The sequence below is a fragment of the Schistocerca serialis genome, chromosome 2 (genome assembly GCF_023864345.2).
Source record: "Schistocerca serialis cubense isolate TAMUIC-IGC-003099 chromosome 2, iqSchSeri2.2, whole genome shotgun sequence".
In the NCBI taxonomy this organism is placed as follows: domain Eukaryota; kingdom Metazoa; phylum Arthropoda; class Insecta; order Orthoptera; family Acrididae; genus Schistocerca; species Schistocerca serialis.
In genome coordinates, this window is record NC_064639.1 from 914,715,974 (window position 1) to 914,737,345 (window position 21,372).

At 44.3% G+C, this 21,372-nt stretch overlaps 1 protein-coding gene across 1 annotated transcript in view; it reads left to right on the forward strand.

Annotated features, from left to right (window-relative positions):
• The window catches only part of LOC126456513 (probable G-protein coupled receptor 179), a 1,523,402-nt gene that overhangs the window by 1,177,397 nt on the left and 324,633 nt on the right, over positions 1 to 21,372 (forward strand). The gene's annotated exons all lie outside the window — the stretch shown is intronic.

Sequence of the window (21,372 nt, forward strand, 5' to 3'; positions counted from 1 at the left end):
GGGAAGGAGACCAGACAGCGTGGTCAGCGGTCTCATCAGATTGGGAAGGATTGGGAAGGAAGTCGGCCGTGCCCTTTCAGAGGAACCATCCCGGAATTTGCCTGGAGTGATGTAGGGAAATCACGGAAAACCTAAATCAGGATGGCCGGACGCGGGATTGAACCGTCGTCCTCCCGAATGCGAGTCCAGTGTCTAACCACTGCGCCACCCCGCTCGGTGTGTAATATACTCTCCACTTAAGTGTAGAGTATATTGCACATTCCAAACAAGGAGTTTCTGGGCAGAATCGGAGAGGAAAGGAATATATGGATAACACTGATAAGGAGAAGGGACAGGATGATAGGACATCTGTTGAGACATCGGGGAATAACTTCCATTGTCCTAAAGGGAACTGCAGCAGAAGACAGAGATTTTTTTTTCAGATATTTATTTACCATCAATAATAATTATACATCATAACCCACTTCCTTATGTGATTAGTGGCTCTTACTTTCTAAATGTTAGTTACAATTAGCAGCTAATTACAATATATTAAGTCGTGAGCTACAGCTATACTCTAATTACAATGGGCAGCTATATACACTTATTAGTTTTTAACTTCTAAGATTTTAACTAACCCTACTTCTACTTCCTGCAGCGTCACAGATGTGTCAGAAATATATAAATCTACTTTATTGCCTTGCCCATCGAGCTAATCCCGATGGGCGTGCCCCTGACACTGGGCAGGCCAGGATCTTAATCGCTGCAGGTTCCTAATTCTAGATTCCTAGTCTAATTTCTACTAACTAGTTCTAACCTAAGTCAATTCCGGTGCATTGTCCAGTCCTTGTTGTTTTTATACCCCCCTCCCCCTAATCCAGTACGTGGCGGATTCCAGACTATAGGGTCGGCCTATCCACGCGCAGGCGGTATGGGAGTAGGGCGCGTGTTTATTGTAATCTGTGCTATTTAGTTTAATTCCCTCATGTATTCTCTTAGCACTTTTCGTGATACCTCGTCAGCAAGTTTATTTAATGTTTGGAAGGTGTCTTGTTGTCTTATCAGGTGGTATGTGTCATGATGGGGTAGTTGGTCACGTAGTGTGGAAGCAACATCATTGAAGAGGGGGCACTCGTAAATCACATGATCGGGAGTGCCCTCCGGTTCACCACATTCACACGCGGGTGTGGCACTTTTCCCGAACTGATGTAAGTATGTCAGGTAACGCCCATGTCCAGTGAGAAAATGGATTAGTCCTCTGGTGGGTTCAAAGTATTTCATTTTTAGTCGTTCCCTAATGCTTGGAATCAGTTCATATGTCCTATGCCCTGTTTCATTCATGTCCCACAGTTCTTGCCATAATTGTTCTCCCCTTTGCCGAATCTCACCCTTGTCCCTGCCCCAATGCCTAAGATCTCCTCTATTTTTGTTGCATTTCCCTTCTTAATCCAGCCTGCAGCCTGCTCTCGGATTTTGATGTCCAGGGGGCAAAGCCCCATTATGACCAGTAGTGCTCCCCCTGGTGATGTTCTGTAAGCCCCTACCAATCTAAGTATCATGTTCCTTTGAACCCTTCTCACTGTCATGGCGGGCACAACCCTCGTGAGCCTGTGTGCCCAGACTCCCAAGCTGTAACCCACTATTGATGTTAATATACTATTATGATAGAGTCTTATGAGGTGAGGTGGAAGATGAAATCTTTTATGTCCTATGGATATGAGATTGTTCAGTGTTTGAAGGGCTTTCTGGGTTACAGCTTCGATGTGTTTCCCAAAATTCCACTTCTCATCAGTGATGATGCCCAGGTATCGTGTGTAGAGACAGAGATTCCAGTACATCGAGAAAATAACTGAGGACATAGGTTTTAAGTGCTACTCTGAAACGAAGAAGTTGGCACAGGAGAAGAATTCGTGGCGGGTCGCATTAAACCAGTCAGAAGACTGAAGACTCAAAAAAAAAAGCAAGTATTTTATTTTGGCCGGATCGCCGTCTTTCAGCAACATTTGGCAAGAAGTGCAGCCATAACAAAACACGCCTCATCCCGGAATGCAGACCCCATCTGCAGTTGCCAAAGGGTTATTAAGATATTAGGAGGAGAACCACGAAAAGTTTGTAAACTAAGTTCTCCGCCGGTGGCCACAGGTTCTGGCCGGCCAGTTGGCGACCCTGCCAGGACTCATAGGCTCTGGAGGGCAAAGTGCCCGCGTGGCGGGTCACCGAAGCGGCAAGAAGCCGGCTCTGGCCTCCCGGCTTAGCAGGAATGGCGTACTCAGCAGGGACAGGAGCGGACAGCGCAGCCATTCCTCTGCCGGTGGCTGGAGCGCCTCCCTCTGGCGCTCTGGGTTCTTGCAGCGGGCGGGACCCCTGCGCCTCACAAATCCGCTTACCGCCCGCTGCCACGGGAAAGGCGGGCGCAGCGGACGCCCGTTTTTATTGACCTCTCAGAGGCGCCGTCAGCTGCTCCTCAGTGTAAGTTCTACTTTCAGACGCTGATAACATTTCTGAAGCCTTAATGACTGCTATAAGTCCATGACTGTTTCAAGGATGTGAAAAAGATTTTTAGAGACCGCTACCAAATTGCTGCTAATCTCTTGCGTTCATGAAACATGTTATAAAAATGTATGTATGTGCGAAGGGTGTTCAATAAGTATGTGACACGTTTTTTCTTTCTGAAAGCAGGTTTGCTTTATTCACGATTACAGTACACCACACTAAGTTCCACTCTCTTGGCTACAAACACTATTTTTCAGCATAATCTCCGTTATAATTCGAAATAATCATCAACCAATTGCATAAAGGAAATTCAATTTCTTAACCGGCTATTCAGATGCCTGTACAGGAAAATACACCACAAATAAGTAGAGTGAGTCGTGGTAAAAATTGCAGTTTTGCAGAGCGCGGCGGAGGTTCGAGTCCTCCCTTGGGCATGGGTGTGTGTGTTTGTCCTTAGGGTAATTTAGGTTGAGTAGTGTGTAAGCTTAGGGACTGATGTCCTTAGCAGTTAAGTCCCATAATATTTCACACATATTTGAACATTTTTGAAGAGCGCGCCGCAGCGCGTACTGTGAAGCAGTCGCCCTCCGTTTCTGGCGGTGGCGCCGCTGTGGCAATCGCAACTTTGGTATCTGGTGGGAAAGGGGCAGAGGTTGTCTGTTCACGTGCATGTAAGGGGATCTATGAGCTCGCCAGTCGGTCAGACTGGGTCAGTCTCTCGTCCCCAGCTTGCTAGTCTGTCTTTCGTCCGCATTTGTTAGGCAGTTAGTGTCTGTCTGTCGTTCGGAGTGCTAGTATGTCTGTCGTTCGGATCAACCTTCAAAGCCGGCAAAATGAGAGTCTTTCCACTCCACCAGTAAGAGAACTCAGCGAGTGGTCGCCCGGTTGGGGCTTAGTTCCTGCATCTGAGTCTGCGCGTTAGGCCGCCAATTTGCTCGAGTTTGCTCAGGCAATGGTCATTGGCGGTCGGATCGATCGGTTGGTCGGTCATGCACTGAGACACAAGATGACTTATCCGTCTTGAGCGTCGGCGCATGTGAGGTCGCCACGTGAGTCCATTGGGCCGCGGCGTATAGCGAGGGGTAGTGACTTAGCGGTCGACACGAGAGCAGTGTCTCAGTGCGCGACCGACCAACTGATCGATCCAACCACCAATGACCATTGCCACTCTAGCAGACTGGCGGCGTAACGCGCAGACTCAGACGCAGGAACTAAGCCCCAACCGGGTGACCACTCGCTGAGTTCTCTTACTGGTGGAGTGGAAAGACTCTCATTTTGCCGGCTTTAAAGGTTGATCCGAACGACAGACATACTAGCACTCCGAACGACAGACAGACACTAACTGCCTAACAAATGCGGACGAGAGACAGACTAGCAAGGTGGGGACGAGAGACTGACCCAGACTGACCGACGGGCGAGTTTTTTTTCTTTATTGTTATTTTCAAACCCGTACAAACAGGCAGGCTGTCAGCAGCACGTTACGCCGCTCTTCAGCCATCTAGTAGATAAATAAACAACAGAAAGAATACACAGATGTGGCATAACAGTGGGTAATAAAACAGTAGACACATAAAGAGAAACACGGAGCCGTTCACACTCGACGATAATCCACACTACAAACTGGTGTCACGATGCACTAACACAGAAGATGGCGATGGCACAGGTGAACGATGGAGTGTGACGGTGAACACTGAACACTAAACACGACGGCACACACGAGACACTGATGGCGATGATCTCTGGCGCGCGAATGTCCACTAAGCGTGTGCGAGTCCGGGGACCTGCCAAGAGAGGAAGAAGGGTGAGGTGGGGGAGAGGGAAGAACAAAGATGCCAATGGCTGAGGAGATGGGGGAAGGAGGAGAGGGACAGGGGAGGGGAAGGCTGGGGGAGGAGTGGGGAGAAATGGAGGATGGAGGGAAGAGGGAGAGAAGGAGCAAAAACAGGAAGAGGGAGGGAGGATCGAAGTTGGTAGGAGGGGTAGACGGAGGTAAGGAGGGCATCATCAGGGAGAGGGAGCTGGCGGAAGCCACCTTGGGAGAGGGTAAGGAGGGTGGAGAGATGGAGACCAGGTGGGACGTGGGAATACAGGCGCAGCAGCGGGCAGGGGCGGGAGAGGGTGGGCAAGACAAGCGGGTGAGGAGGATCGAGTTTGCAGGAGGTGCACAGGATCCGTATCCTTTCAAGGAAGTGGAGGAGGTGGGGAAACAGAATGAGATCATACAGGATCCGCGTGGGGGAGGGGAGACGGATGCGATAGGCGAGGCGGAGAGCATGGCGTTCAAGGATTTGAATGGATTTATAAAAGGCAGGGGGGCGGAGATCCAGGACGAATGGGCGTAACAAAGGATAGGGCGGATGGGGGATTTATAGGTGTGGAGTACGGTGGAGGGGTCCAGACCCCATGTACAGCCGGATAGGAGCTTGAGGAGACGGAGTCGGGAGCGTGCCTTGGCTTGGATTGTCCAGAGATGGGGGGTCCAGGAGAGTCGACAGTCGAGGGTGACGCCAAAGTACTTAAGGTTGGGGGTGAGGGCGATAGGACGGCCATAGACAGTGAGATAGAAATCAAGGAGGCGGAAGGAAGGGGTGGTTTTGCCTACAATGATCGCCTGGGTTTTGAAGGGATTGACCTTGAGCAACCACTGGTTGCACCAAGCGGTGAACTGGTCAAGATGGGGTTGGAGAAGGTGTTGGGAGCGCTGCAGGGTGGGGGCAAGGGCAAGGAAGGCGGTGTCATCGGCAAACTGGAGAAGGTGGACGGGGGTGACGGTGGTGGCATGTCCGCCGCATATAAAAGGTACAGAAGGGGAGAGAGGACGGAGCCTTGGGGCACACCGGCGGAGGGAAAAAAGGTGTAGGAATCCGTGAAGGACGGTGGGAGAGAAATGAGCCGATCAGACGGACGTAGTTAATGGGAAGGGTGAAGGTTTGGAGCTTGAAGAGGAGACTGGAATGCCATACGCGGTCATAATCACGTTCGAAGTCCAGGGAGAGGGATTGCGGAGCGATGGGAAAGGAGATGAGTGAGGTGAAGGTGAAGGTCGTCGGAAGAGAAGGACGGCCGAAAGCCACACTGGGTAACGGGAAGGAGGCGGTGCTGGCGGAGATGCTGGTGGATGCGGCGGGTGAGGATAGATTCCAGGACCTTGCTGAAGACCGAGGTAAGGCTGATGGGACGGTAGGAGGAGACGGCGGACGGTGGGTTACCAGGTTTAAGGAACATCAGGATACGGGAGTTTTCCACAGGTCGGGGTAGTACCCAGTGGACAGGACTACATTATAGAGCCTGGCCAGGGTAGAGAGGAAAGAGACAGGAGCTTCACGAAGGTGACGGTAGGTGACACGATCCTGACCAGGAGCGGTGTTGCGTTTCGTGCGGAGTGTAGCAATGAGATCCTGTGTAGTGACCGACTGGCGAGCTCATAGCGCCCCTTAAATGCACGTGAACAGGCAACCATTCCCCTTTCCCACCAGAGGGAGACACCAAAGCTGCGATTGCCACAGCGGCGCACCGCCAGAAACGGAGGGCGACTGCTTCAAACTACGCGCTGCGGCGCGCTCTTCAAAACAGCAATTTTACCACGGTTCATAGAGGTTAGATAAAAATATTAAAACTAAGGACGAAACGTTTCAAAAGAGTTTAAAAATTTAAAGGTAGAAAATGGTTCATACTTACACTGAAGAGCCAAAGAAACTGGTACACCTGCCTAATATCATGTAGGGCCGCGCGAGCACGCAGAAGTACAACAATACGCTGTCGCTTGGTCTCGACTAATGTCTGAAGTAGTGCTGGAGGGAACTGACACCTTAAATCCTGCAGGGCTGTCCCTAAATCCGTAATAGCACGAGGGCGTGGAGATCTCTTCTGAACAACACGTTGCAAAGCTTTCCATATTTGCTCAATAATGTTCATGTCTAGACAGTTTTGGGGCCAGCGGAAGTGTTTAAATTCAGAAGAGTGTTCCTGGAGCAACTGTGTAGCAATTCTGGACGTGTCGGATGTCGCACTGCCCTGCTCGAATTTCCCAAATCCGTCGGAATGCACAATGGACATTAACAGATGCAGGTGATCAGACAGGGTGTTTACGTACAAGTCGCCTGTCAGAGTGGTATCTAGACGTATCAGGAGTCCCATTTCGCTCCAACTGCATACGCTCCACATTATTAAACAGCCTCCATCACCTTGAACAGTCCCCTGCCGACATGCAGCGTCCATGGATTCATGAGGTTGTTTCCATACCCGTACACGTCTATCCGCTCCATACGATTTGAAACGAGACTTGTCCGACCAGGCAACATGTTTCCAGTTATCAACAGACTGCTGTCGGCGTTGAAGGGCTCAGGCGAAGCGTAAAGCCTTGTGTCGTGCAGTCATCAATGGTAAACGAGTGGGCCTTCGGCCCCAAAGCCCATGTCGATGATGTTTCGTTAAATTTTTCACATGCTGGCACTTTTTGATGGGCCAGCATTGAAATCTGGAGCAATTTGCGGAAGGATTGTATTTCTACCACATTTAACGATTCTCTTCAGTCGTCGTTGGTCACTTTCTTCCATGATCTTTTCCCGGCCGCAGCGATGTCGGCCATTCGATAATCTACCGGATTTCTAAAATTCACACTCTTTAAATTGTCTTACGGGAAAAACCCCACTTCATCGATACCTCGGAGATGCTGTGTCCCGGCACTCGTGCCCTGACTATAACACCACGTCCAAACCCACTTAACTCTTGATAAACTGCGTTTGTAGCAGCAGCAACCGATCTAACAACTGCACCATACACTTCTTGTCTTATATAGGCGTTAACGACCGTAGCTCTGTATTCTGCCTGTTTACGTATCTCTGTATTTGGATACGTGTGCCTATACCTTTTCTTTTTTTTTTTTTTTTTTTTTGCGGTTCAGTGTATATCTATCGCTTTCTTTGCGAGTATAAACAGTAAGATGCATACAACATACTACCGTGCTCCTGAAAAATACAAGAACAATTAATAATACAATAATGAATCGATTAATACAAAAACAGCTCACAAATTCTTACATGTGGTTCGAAGTGCCTATACAAAAATAGTGTAAAGCATCCAAACAACAAGTGCTAACATCATGCCAGAACTGGAACTAATCAACTAATGACATGCATATCTTGAAACAGGTCTTAGGGTATGGGATGAAGTACGATAAAGTAGTAAAACAAAACCGTATACAACGTAGTTGTCACAACGCACAGTCAAAAATTTAGGGGCACCTAAGCAACGTACTAAGTAATATTTAAAAACCTAATGATAAGCACGTTAAGTTAATTTCAACGACAAGTGGCTCTGTGGAGGATAAATTTGGAAATTAATCTCCAGACAGCTGTAGTGATGTCACTAGCATGTTACAGGGAACCTGTCAGCAAAAACGAAGTGCAAAATGTATCTGTGACTGGATTAAGTGCAAAGGCAGTTCTCAATTATTAGCTAGTATTAAGTACCTGAAAGTGAATTTGGAGGAAAAGAAGTGTGGGCATAATTATATTATAGTGAAGCAACTCTTACTGGAATGTCTGCAGGTCGCAAATATTTTTCGTGAAAGATTTGTATCTAGCGGCTCTTATACCAGTTGCATGGTACTGTAAGTTATAGAACACGTCGCTGAACTAGTGAAGAGATATCAATAGCGCGGAAACAGGAAATACTGCCACGAAACAGCGCGCGAGATGCACCAAGGGGCGAGAAGCAGTAACTGGAGTCAACGGAGAAACATTACCTTGTCAGTAGCTAAAACGAAGAGTCAAAATTAACTATAGGTGAAAAGAAACGTGGGCATCGTTTTATGCTTTCGATGCAGTGGAATAACCAGTTCATAAAACATAAAAAGTCATAAATACGCTTCGTTGAGTAAACATGACTATCAACATTCACATACGTTACGTGAAATAAGTTCAATAGATATCACTACCTGGCCGTGAATGACTAAAGTGCTTGTCAGGTAATCATTACTTGTAACTATAGAACAGAATATCTCTAACTTTAAGAATCGAATTTCTATAGGTCTACATCTACATCTACAACTACATTGATACTCTGCAAATCACATTTACGTGCCTGGCAGAGGGTTCATCGAACCACCTTCACAATTCTCTATTATTCCAATCTCGTATAGCGCGCGAAAGAACGAACACCTATATCTTTTCGTACGAGCTCTGATTTCCCTTATTTTATCGTGGTGATCGTTTCTTCCTATGTAAGTCAGTGTCAACAAAATATTTTCGCATTCGGAGGAGAAAATTGGTGATTGGAATTTCGTGAGAAGATTCCGTCCCAAGGAAAAAAGATTTAGTTTTAATGATGTCCAGCCCAAATCCTGAATCATCTCAGTGACACTCTCTCATACATTTCACGATAATACAAAACGTGCTGCTCTTCTTTCAACTTTTTCGATGTACTCCCTCAATCTTCACTGGTAAGGATCCCACACCACGCAGCAGTATTCTAAAAGACGACGGACAAGCGTAGTGTAGGCAGTCTCCTTAGTAGATCTGTTACATCTTGCAAGTGTCCTGCCAATAAAACGCAGTCTTTGGTTAGCCTTCCCCACAACATTTGCTATGTATTCCTTCCAATTTAAGTTGTTCGTAATTGTAATTCTTCGGTATTTAGTTGAATTTACAGCCATAAGATTTGACTGATTTATCGTGTAACCGAAGTTTAGCGGATTCCTTTTAGCACTCATGTGGACAACCTCACACGTTTCGTTATTTAGGGTCAACTGCCAATTTTCGCACCATTCAGTTATCTTTTCTAAATCCTTTTACAACTTTTTTTGGTCTTCCGATTGCTTTATTAGTCGATAAAAGACGGCTTCATCGGCAAACAACCTAAGAGGCCTGCGCGGACTATCTCCGAAATCGTTTATATAGATAAGGAAGAGCAAAGGGCCTATAACACTACCTTGGCGAACAACAGAAATCGCTTTTGCTTTACTCGATGACTTTCCGTCAATTACTGAAAACTGTGACCTCTCTGACAGGAAATCACAAATCCAGTCACATAACTGAGATGATATTCCATAAGCACGCAATTTCGCCACAAGCCGCTAGTGTGGTACAGTGTCAAAAGCCTTCCAGAAATCCAGAAATACGGAACCAATTTGAAATCCCTTGTCAATAGCACTCAACACTTCATGCAAGTAAAGAGCTAGTAGTGTTTCATAAGAACGATGTTTTCAAAATCCATGTTGACTGTGTATCAATCGCCCGTTTTCTTCGAGGTAATTCATGATGTTCGAACACAATATATGTTCCAAAAACCTGCTGCATATCGACTTTAATGATTTTTTTTGTTTTTTTTTTTTTTTTTTTTTTTTTTTTTTGTTTTGGTCATCTGCCTTCTGACTGGTTTGATGCGGCCCGCCACGAATTTCTCTCTTGTGCTAACCTCTTCATCTAAGAGTAGCACTTGCAACCTACGTTCTCAATTATTTGCCGGATGTATTCCTATCTCTTCTTCCTCTACAGTTTTTGCCCTCTACAGCTCCCTCTAGTACCATGGAAGTCATTCCCTCATGTCTTAGCAGATGTCATATCATCCTGTCCCTTCTCCTTATCTGTGTTATCCACACGTTCCTTTCCTCTGCAATTCTGCCCAGAGCCTCCTCTTTCCTTACCTTATCAGTCCACCTAATTATCAACTTTCGTCTGTAGCACCACATCTCAAATGCTTCGATTTTTTTCTGTTCCGGTTTTCCCACAGTCCATGTTTCACTACCATACAATGCTGTATTCAAGACGTACATCCTCAGAAATTTCTTCCTCAAATTAAGGCCGGTATTTGATATTAGTAGACTTCTCTTGGCCAGAAATGCCTTTTTTGCCATAGCGAGTCTGCTTTTGATGTCCTCCTTGCTCCGTCCGTCATTGGTTGTTTTACTGCCTACGTAGCAGAATTCCTTTACTTCATCTACTTCATGACCAACAATCCAGATGTAAAGTTTCTCGCTGTTCTCATTTCTGCTACTTCTCATTACCTTCGCCTTTACTCTCAGTCCACACACTGTACTCATTAGACTATTCATTCTGTTTAGCATATCATGTAAATCTTCTTCACTTTCACTCAGGATAGCAATGTCATCAGCGAATCGTATCATCGATATCCCTTCACCTTGTATTTTAATTCCACTCCTGAACCTTTCTTTTAGTTTCATCATTGCTTCCTCGGTTTAGAGATTGAACAGTAGGGGCGAAAGTCTAAATCCTTGTCTTACACCTTTTTTAATACGAGCACTTCGTTCTTGATCGTCCACTCTTATTATTGCCTCTTGGCTGTTTCACATATTATATATGACACGTCACTCCCTATAGCTTACCCCCATTTTCTTCCGTATTTTGAAATCTTGCAGCAATGTACATTGTCGATTGCTTTTTCCATGTCGACAAATGCTGTGAACATGTCTTGATTTTTCTTTAGCCTTGTTTCCATTATTAAACGCATCGTCAGAATTGCCTCTCTCGTCCCTTTACCTTTCCTAAAGCCAAAGTGCTAGTCGCCTAGTGCATCCTCAATTTTCCTTTCAATTCTTGTAAGCAACTTGGATGGGTGAGTTGTTAAGCTCAATGTGCGATAATTGTCGCACTTGTCAGCTCTTGCCGCCCTCAGAATTGTGTGGATGATGCTTTTCCGAAAGTCAGAAGGTATGTCGCCACCGTGAATAATCATTTTGTTGCCACTTGCCCAAATATTTTAGAAATTCTCATGGAATGTTATCTATCCCTTCTGCCTCATTTGATATTAAGTCCTCCAAACTTCTTTTAAATTCAGTTATAATCGCTCATCTCTTCTAAATCGGCTCCTGTTTCTTCTTCTATCACGTCAGAAAAATCGTCCCCCTCATAGAGGCATTCAACGTATTCTTTCCACCTATCCGCTCTCTCCTCTGCAGTTAACAATGGAATTCCCATTGCAATCTTAATGTTATCACCCTTGCTTTTAGTGTCACCGAAGGTTGTTTTGACTGTCCTGCATGCTGAATATGTCGTTCCGACAATCATTTCTTTTTCGATGTCTTCACATTTTTCCTGCAGCCATTTCACCTTAGTATCCCTTCACTTCCTATTTATTTCCTTCCTCAGCGACTTGTATTTCTGTATTCCTGAGTTTCCCGGAACATTTTTGTACTTCCTCCTTTCATCAGTCAACTGAAGTATTTACTCTGTTACCCACTGTTTCTTCGCAGTTACCTTCTTTGTACCTATGTTTCCCTTCCCAACTTCTGTGATAGCCCTTTTTAGAGATGTCCATTCCTCTCCAACAGTACTACCTGCTGAGTTATTCCTTATTGCTGCATATGTAGCCTTAGAGGACTTCAACAGATCTCGTCATTCCTTAGTACTTCCGTATCCCTAATGTCTTTGCGTATTGATTCTTCCTATTCTTCATCACTATTACGTTGTAATCTGAGTCTACATCTGCTCCTGGGTACGCCTTACAATCCCGTACCAGATTTCGGAATCTCTGTCTGACCATGAGGTAATCTAACTGAAACCTTCCCGTTTCACCCGGCCTTTTTCCAAGTATACCTCCTGCTCTTGTGATTCTTGAACAGACTATTCGCTGTTACTAGGCGATACTTGTTACAGAACTCAATAAGTTTTTCTCCTCTCTTATTCCTTGTCCCAAACTCATATTCTCCTGTAATCGTTTCTTCTACTCCTTCCCCTACAATTGCATTCCAGTCCCCATGACTACTAGATTTTCATACCCCTTTGCATACTGTATTACCCTTTTGAATGTCCTCATACACTTTCTCTATCTCTTCGTCTTCAGCTTGCGACGTCGGCATATATACTTGAACCGTCGTTGTCGGTGTTGGTTTGCTGTCGGTTCGGATAAGAATAATCCTGTCACTGAACTGTTCTCAGTAACACACTCCCTGCCCTGCCTTCCTATTCATAACGAATCCTACTCTTGTTATACCATTTTCTGCTGCTGTTGATATTACCATGTACTCATCTGACGAGAAATCGTTATCTTCTTTCCACTTCACTTCACTGACCCGTACTATATCTAGATTGAGCCTTTGCATTTCCCTTTTCAGATTTTCGAGTTTCTCTACCACGTTCAAGCTTCTGATACTCCACGCCCCGGCTCATAGAACGTAATGCTTTCGTTGGTTATTCAATCTTTTCCTCATGGTAACGTCCCCCTTTGTAGTCCCCTCCCGGAGATCCGAATAGGAGACTATTTTGGAATCTTTTGCCAAAGGAGAGATCATCATGACACTTCCTCAATTATAGGCCACATATCCTGTGGATACACGTTACGTGTCTTAAATGCAGTGATTTCCATGGCCTTCTGCATCATCATGCCATTGATCATTGGTGATTCTTCCACCCTTAGGGGCAGTTTACCACTTCTAGGACAAGAGAGTGCTCTGTACCTCTGTCCGCTCCTCCGCTCTATTTGACAAGGCCATTGGCAGAATGAGGGTGACTTCTTATGCTGGAAGTCTTCGGCCGCCAATGCCTGTAATTTGGTGGATTACGTCTACTATGTTTCTTGAATATTGGTATGACCTGTGCAATATTGCAGTCTTTGGGTACGGATCTTTCGTCGGGCGACCTATTATATATGATTGTTAAGTATTGTAATGTAAAAATATAAAAACAGTGATATGTATAAAATAAACGGCAGTCTGCCAATGTAATCGTATTCTTAATGACTCTATAGTAGCGGTTGAAAACACTTTTCTGCAAATGACTCAGAAGAATGTTCTTACTAGTGCAATATCTTTTAAGTTAGCCCGACACAGATCAGCAATTAATAAACTAGTTTAGTTCTCAGGGTAGTTACGTAATCGTCGATGTCCTTTCCTTCTTTACCCAACACCACAGATATTATTGGAGGCTCGTGAGAAGTCGTGTGCTTATTGCACCAGAGAATATTTCACAAGTCTGTTCGATGTAAACTACTGCAATACGTAACTTAATATTGTGGTTTCGTCTCGATTCCCCAATACAAGATAACAAGAGTAGCATCTACAAATGAAATCATATTATGGAATCGGAATCCTGCGACCAGACCTTTTCTGCCTGGAATGTTATCTCATTATATAAAGAAAAAGTGTAATTAAAAATTGTTAAACTATTATCAACGGCCGCCGGGCTCGTAGGATCTGAAAAAAAGTTAATTGCCCTAACCGACGGCACGTCTTGTATATGAGTTAAAAGAAAAATGTTGAAGATTTTCTAAGATGGCGCCTAACAATGAAAATTCTTTGTTAAGACCCATATCTACTTAGGACAATCCAGGTATCAGATTACAAACTGATTGAACTCATACACAAATTTTTTTGACAAAATAACCATTATATTTTTCTGGTTTTAAGTACAACTTACATTATTAGCTGGTATAGCAAGATGAGCTTTACACAAGAACGTCCGCTTAGGTCCGAATCCAAGAAGATAATATAATCGAATAACGAAGGAAAGATAGTTCATGCATAGAAGCGCAAGAGTCCATGGAATAAAATGTCCATTGTAGTTCTCTCTCTTCTTCTTTGGCGTAACTTGTCGGTTCTTTATAAAATTTATCGTAATATTAAGTTTACATTTTTTAAACCCAAGACCACCCAGGAGAAACAGTACAGTATGGAGCTAATGCATCAGTATCCTCTGAAAGGAACCCAATTGGTATACACTCTGGACCAGAAGACTTGCTTTTATTAAGTGAGTTAAGTTGCTTCACTACTCCGAGGACATTTACTTCTACGTTACTCATGTTGGCATCTGTTCTTGATTGGAATTGTGGAATATTTACTTCGTATTCTTTTGTGAAAGCATTTCCTAAGGCTGTGTTTAGTAACTGTGCCTTTACAGCATTGTCTCGACATTATCTCCATTGCTATCATTATTTCCTTAGTGACCTTTTTCAGAAGAAGAAAGAAATTAAATCTCTTTTGTGCAACTGGTTATTAATTATTTCGATGTATGGAACTGCAGTTGCTGAAGGTGGATAAAATACTAAAGTAATCTCCGTTCAACGTGGCGGCCTTACGCCACCGAACTGGGAGGGTTTGTATGGCCGCATGGTACCACTCTACTGATCGAAGTTGAAGCCAACGTCTTGCTGTGTCAATAACCTCCCCATCATTCACTTACTGCTTCCCGCGGATCCGTCACTGGGCCAAACAGATGGAAGTCGGGAGATGCGACATCCTGGCTGTAGGGTGAATGAGGAAGAAGAGTCCACTGAAGTTTTGTGATCTCTAGGGTACGCAGACTTGAGTGAAGCCTTGCGTTGTCACGGAGAAGGAGAAGTTCGTTTCTCATTTTTATGGCGAAGAACACGCTGAAATTTTTTCTTAAATTTTCTAAAGGTATCGCAGTACACTTCAGAGGACATCAAAAGAGAGTAACACCTTCCGAGTCCCAGAACACCGTTGCCATTACTTTACCGGTTGAGGGCGTGGCTTTGAACTTTTCCTTCGAAGGAGAGGTGGTGCGGCGCCACTCCATAGACTGCCGTTTCGTTTCCGGTTCGAAGTAATGAATCTATCTTTCATCGCCTGTGATGGTGTTCGACAAAAAGTTGTCAAGATCAATCCCGTTACGCGGAAGTAATTCCGCATAGATGGTCCTTCGTTCCTTTTTATGGTCTTCTGGTAGACAGGAAAGAACCCAGTAGACACATACCTTCAAATACCCTCGCTAGCGGATGAGTGTGTCATCATTACCAAGAGAGACGTCCAGTTGAGTAGCAACGAATTTGAAAGCAATATTTTATCCGCAGATTCTAAAAATAACTCCAAAAAGTTTTGGTCGTATGTAAAATTTATGAACGCTACAGATGCGACTTGACAGAAAATCTTAGGATGTTCTGGGCTTACGTTAAATCAGTAAGTGGATCGAAACACACACTCTGGGATGATAATGGCATTTAAACGGAGGATGACACACGTAAAGCTGAAATACTAAACACCTTTTTCCAAAGCTGTTTCACAGAAGAAGACCGCACTGCAGTTCCTTCTCTGAATCCTCGCACGAACGGAAAAATGGCTGACATCGAAATAAGTGTCCAAGGAATAGAAAAGCAACTGAAATCACTCAACAGAGGAAAGTCCACTGGTTGGCTGACATCGAAATAAGTGTCCAAGGAATAGAAAAGCAACTAAAATCACTCAACAGAGGAAAGTCCACTGGATCTGACGGGATACCAGTTCGATTCTACACAGAGTACGCGAGAGAACTTGCCCCCCTTCTAACAGCCGCGTACCGCAAGTCTCTAGAGGAACGGAAGGTTCCAAATGATTGGAAAAGAGCACAGGTAGTTCTAGTTTTCAAGAAGGGTCGTCGAGCAGATGCGCAAAACTATAGACCTATATCTCTGATATGGATCTGATGTAGAATTTTAGAACATGTTTTTTGCTCGCGTATCATGTCATTTCTGGAAACCCAGAATCTACTCTGTAAGAATTAACATGGATTCCGGAAACAGCGATCCTGTGAGACCCAACTCGCTTTATTTGTTCATGAGACCAAGAAAATATTAGATACAGGCTACCAGGTAGGTGCCATTTTCCTTGACTTCCGGAAGGTGTTCGATACAGTTCCGCACTGTCGCCTGATAAACAAAGTAAGAGCCTTCGGAATATCAGACCAGCTGTGTGGCTGGATTAAAGAGTTTTTAGCAAACAGAACACAGCATGTTGTACTCAATGGAGAGACGTCTACAGACGTTAAAGTAACCTCTGGCGTGCCACAGGGGAGTGTTATGGGACCATTGCTTTCCACAATATATATAAATGACCTAGTAGATAGTGTCGGAAGTTCCATGCGGTTTTTCGCGTATGATGCTGTAGTATACATAGAAGTTGCAGCACTAGAAAATTACAGCGAAATGGAGGAAGATATGGAGCGGATAGGCACTTGGTGGAGGGAGTGGCAGCTGACGAATGTAATGTATGTAACGTATTGCGAATACATGGAAAGAAGGATCCTGTATTCTACGATAGCGGAACAAACACTGGTAGCAGTTACTTCTGTAAAATATCTAGGAGTATACGTACGGAAAGATGTGAAGTGGAATGATCAAATAAAATTAATTGTTGGTAAGGCGGGTGCCAGGTTGAGATTCATTGGAAGAGTCCTTAGAAAATGTAGTACATCAACAAAGGAGGTGGCTTACAAAACACTCGTTCGACCTATACTGGAGTATTGCTCATCAGTGTGGGATCCGTGCCAGGTCGGTTTGACGGAGGAGATAGAGAAGATCCAAAGAAGAGCGGCGCGTTTCGTCACAGGGTTATTTGGTAAGCGTGATAGCGTTACGGACATGTTTAGCAAACTCAAGTGGCAGACTCTGCAAGAGAAGCGCTCTGCATCGCGCTGTAGCTTGCTGCCAGGTTTCGAGAGGGTGCGTTTCTGGATGAGGTATCGAATATATTGCTTCCCCCTACTTATACCTCCCGAGGAGATCACGAATGTAAAATTAGAGAGATTCGAGCGCTCACGGAGGCTTTCCGTCAGTCGTTCTTCCCGCGAACCATACGCGACTGGAACAGGAAAGGGAGGTAATGACAGTGGCACGTAAAGTGCCCTCCGCCACACACCGTTGGGTGGCTTGCGGAGTATAAATGTAGATGTAGATGTAGATAATCCAATACCTTCTCTTACGGATAATGTAATGGATTATGATAAACAGAAGGCCGAAATTCTAAACTTAACTTTCAAAAACTCGTTTACGGTGGAGGACTGCAGCACCATTCCCCCTTTCAACTATCGAACAAACGCAAGGATGGTTGACATAGTGTTTAGTGTATCTAGAATTGTACAACAGTTAAGATGCTTAGACGACAGGAAGGCATCTGTCCCAGACGGTATCTCCGTAAGATTTTATGTTGACTATGCTAAAAATATAGCACCATTCTTATCCATCATCTATCAGAGATCATTGGAACAGCGGAAAGTTCCACGGAACTGGAAGAAGGCCCAGGTCATAGCGATCTAAAAACGGGTGGAAAATCGGATGCACATAATTACCGGCCAATTTCCCTGACATCGATTTGTTGTATAATCATGGAACATATTTTGTGTTCAGACATAATGACCTTTCTACACTCTGAGAAGCTCATCTGCAGAAACCAGCACGGTTTTAGGAAACAGCGGTGATGCGAGACACAGCTGGCCCTCTTTGTGCATGGTATACAACAGGCTCTAGATACCGGCTCTCAGGTTGATGCCATATTCCTCGACTTTCGAAAGGAGTTCGACTCAGTTCCGCATTGTCACTTGCTGCAGAAAGTGCGCGCTTACGGTCTATCCGATACATATGCGGATGGATAGAAAGTCTTCTAACAGACAGGGAGCAGTATGTCGTCCTGAATGGGGACACTTCAACAGAAACAAGCGTGACATCAGGTGTGCCTCAGAGCAGCTTAATAGGTCCGCTTCTTTTTACGGTTTACATAAACGATCTGGTTGATGGTACTGACAGTGGCATTAGACTGTTTGCCGATGATGCTGCAGTGTAGAGGAAAGTAGAATCACACGAAAGTTGTGAACAAATCAATGAGGATTTGCAGATAATAAAAGTGTGGTGTAATGACTGGCAGTTAACTCTCGATATTAGTAAGTGTAATCTGCTGCATGCAAAAAAGCGAAAATCCCCATTAATGTACGAGAACAAAAGAAATGCCCAATCTTTGGAAGCGGTAACATCTTTCAAGTATCTGGGTGTGACTATTGGAAATGATCTCAAATGGAATGATCAGATTACACAAGTAATGGGCAAGGTGAACTCTAGATTGCAGTTTGTTGGTAGAATCCTGAAGCAATGCAATCCTTCAACAAAGGAAATCGCTTATAATACGTTAGTTCGTCCAGTCTTAGAGTATTACCAGTTGGGTCTGATTCGAGAGATTGAGAAATTCCAAAGAAGAGCGGCAAGATTCGCCACTGGTACATGTAGCTATAGCGAGAGCATTACAAATCTCATAGGAAGTTTGAAGTAGGACACGTTTGTAGATAGACGACGCGCTAAACGGAAGGGGCTGCTCACTGAATTCCAAAATCCGATCTTGGGCGAGGATGTAGAGCAAATATTATTACCACCAACTTTCAAATCGCGTAATGATCACCATTCAAAGATAAGGGAAATTAGAGCTCTTATCGAGGCTCTTAGACAGTCGTTTTTCCCTCGCGCCATCCTCTAGTGGAACAGAAGGGGGGGGGGGGGGAAGGGGGGGGGGAATATGACTTTGGCGCGAGTGGTGCCCTCCGCCACACATTGTTTGGTGGCAAGTGAAGTATATATGTAGTTATGTAGATGTAGAAGGTGTTTGACTGTGAACCATCGATCACTTCGAATAAGAGTGTACGAAAGTTCCAACACTGCGGAAGTCACAGCCCTGTGCGACTGGTCGGCACGCTGGAGATCAGTTTTGTGCAACCTTATTGCGATGATGACGCACACCTCCCCCAACGACTCGTCGTGCTTTTGTTCACTGCTAGCTCTCCGTAGACATTCTGCAAGGGCCAATGAATATCAGCAGCGCTCTAGTTTTTCGCCAAAAGAAAATGACATCTCTCTGCTTCGATGATGATGATTATATTTGGTTTCTGGGGCGCTCATCTGCGCGGTATCAGCGCCCGTACAAATTCCCAACCTGTACACAGTCCAGTCTCGCCACTTTCAAGAAGGGTGATGAAATGATGAGGACAACACCAACATCCAGCCACCGGGCGGAGAAAATCCCTCTCTGTTTGGAACGCATCTCCGCTACAGACGCCATTTTGAAGGCTAGATATAGCGCTACCACCTATCGGAACTTGATGAAACCATAGAGACTGAAGAGGGAATATTTCACGATTGTCCCAAATTGGAAGAGAAAAAATGTTTGTCCATCACTTATTGAATGCTCTCGTATATTCCACGTCTCCTACTAAACTAGTGAACCCTTTTCAGGCGATCTTGGTATGCTTTTTTTTTTTTTTTTTTTTTTTTTTTTTTTTGTCATCAGTCTACTGACTGGTTTGATGCGGCCCGCCACGAATTCCTTTCCTGTGCTAACCTCTTCATCTCAGAGTAGCACTTGCAACCTATGTCCTCCATTATTTGCTTGACGTATTCCAATCTCTGTCTTCCTCTACAGTTTTTGCCCTCTACAGCTCCCTCTAGTACCATGGAAGTCATTCCCTCATGTCTTAGCTGATGTCCTATCATCCTGTCCCTTCTCCCTATCAGTGTTTTCCACATATTCCTTTCCTCTCCGATTCTGCGTAGAACCTCCTCATTACTTACCTTATCAGTCCATCTAATTTTCAACATTCGTCTATAGCATCACATCTCAAATGCTTCGATTCCATTCTGTTCCGGTTTTCCCACAGTCCATTTTTCACTACCATACAATGCTGTACTCCGGACGTACATCCTCAGAAATTTCTTCCTCAAATTAAGGCCGGTATTTGCTATTAGTAGACTTCTCTTGGCCAGAAATACCTTTTTTGCCATAGCGAGTCTGCTTTTGATGTCCTCCTTGCTCCGTCCGTCATTGGTTATTTTACTGCCTAGGTAGCAGAATTCCTTAACTTCATTGACTTCATGACCATCAATCCTGATGTTAAGTTTCTCGCTGTTCTCATTTCTACTGCTTCTCATTACCTTCATCTTTCTCCGATTTACTCTCAAACCATACTGTGTACTCATTAGACTGTTCATTCCGTTCAGTAGATCATTTAATTCTTCTTCACTTTCACTCAGGATAGCAATGTCATCAGCGAATCGTATCATTGATATCCTTTCACCTTGTATTTTAGTTCCACCCCTGAACCTTTCTTTTATTTCCATCATTGCTTCCTCGATGTACAGATTGAAGAGTAGGGGCGAAAGGCTACAGTCTTGTCTTACACCCTTCTTAATACGAGCACTTCGTTCTTGATCGTCCACTCTTATTATTCCCTCTTGGTTGTTCTACATATTGTATATGACCCGTCTCTCCCTATAGCTTACCCCTACTTTTTTCAGAATCTCGAACAGCTTGCACCATTTTATATTGTCGAACGCTTTTTCCAGGTCGACAAATCCTATGAAAGTGTCTTTATTTTTCTTTAGTCTCGGTTCCATTATTAACATCAACGTCAGAATTGCCTCTCTCGTCCCTTTACTTTTCCTAAAGCCAAACTGATCGTCACCTAGCGCATTCTCAATTTTCTTTTCCATTCTACTGTATATTATTCTTGTAAGCAGCTTCGATGCATGAGCTGTTAAGCTGTTTGTTCGATAATTCTCGCACTTGTCAGCTCTTGCCATCTTCGGAATTGTGTGGATGATGCTTTTCCGAAAGTCAGATGGTATATCGCCAGACTCATATATTCTACACACCAACGTAATAGTCGTTTTGGTGCCACTTCCCCAAATGCTTTGAGAAATTCTGATGGAATGTTATCTATCCCTTCTGCCTTATTTGACCGTAAGTCCTCCAAAGCTCTTTTAAATTCCGATTCTAATACTGGATCCCCTATCTCTTCTAAATCGACTCCTGTTTCTTCTTCTATCACATCAGACAAATCTTCATCCTCATAGAGGCTTGCAATGTATTCTTTCCACCTATCTGCTCTCTCTCTCCTCTGCATTTAACAGTGGAATTCCCGTTGCACTCTTAATGTTACCACCGTTGCTTTTAATGTCAGTCTAGAAATAATCCCATTGGGGCTAAGAACCATTAACCTACCAAACAGGTTGAAAAATAAGTGTGGCCCACGACGTGGGATTACCCAGACTTTACTCATCCATTATCGGAGAATGAGAGCACTTAATGAGTTGCAACAACCTTTCAACATAGTTTCAAACCTTTAAGAAACTTTTTCACATTGACAACTCCTACAAAACAATAAAAGGGAAGATGTTTATTGTTTTCTAAATTTTCGC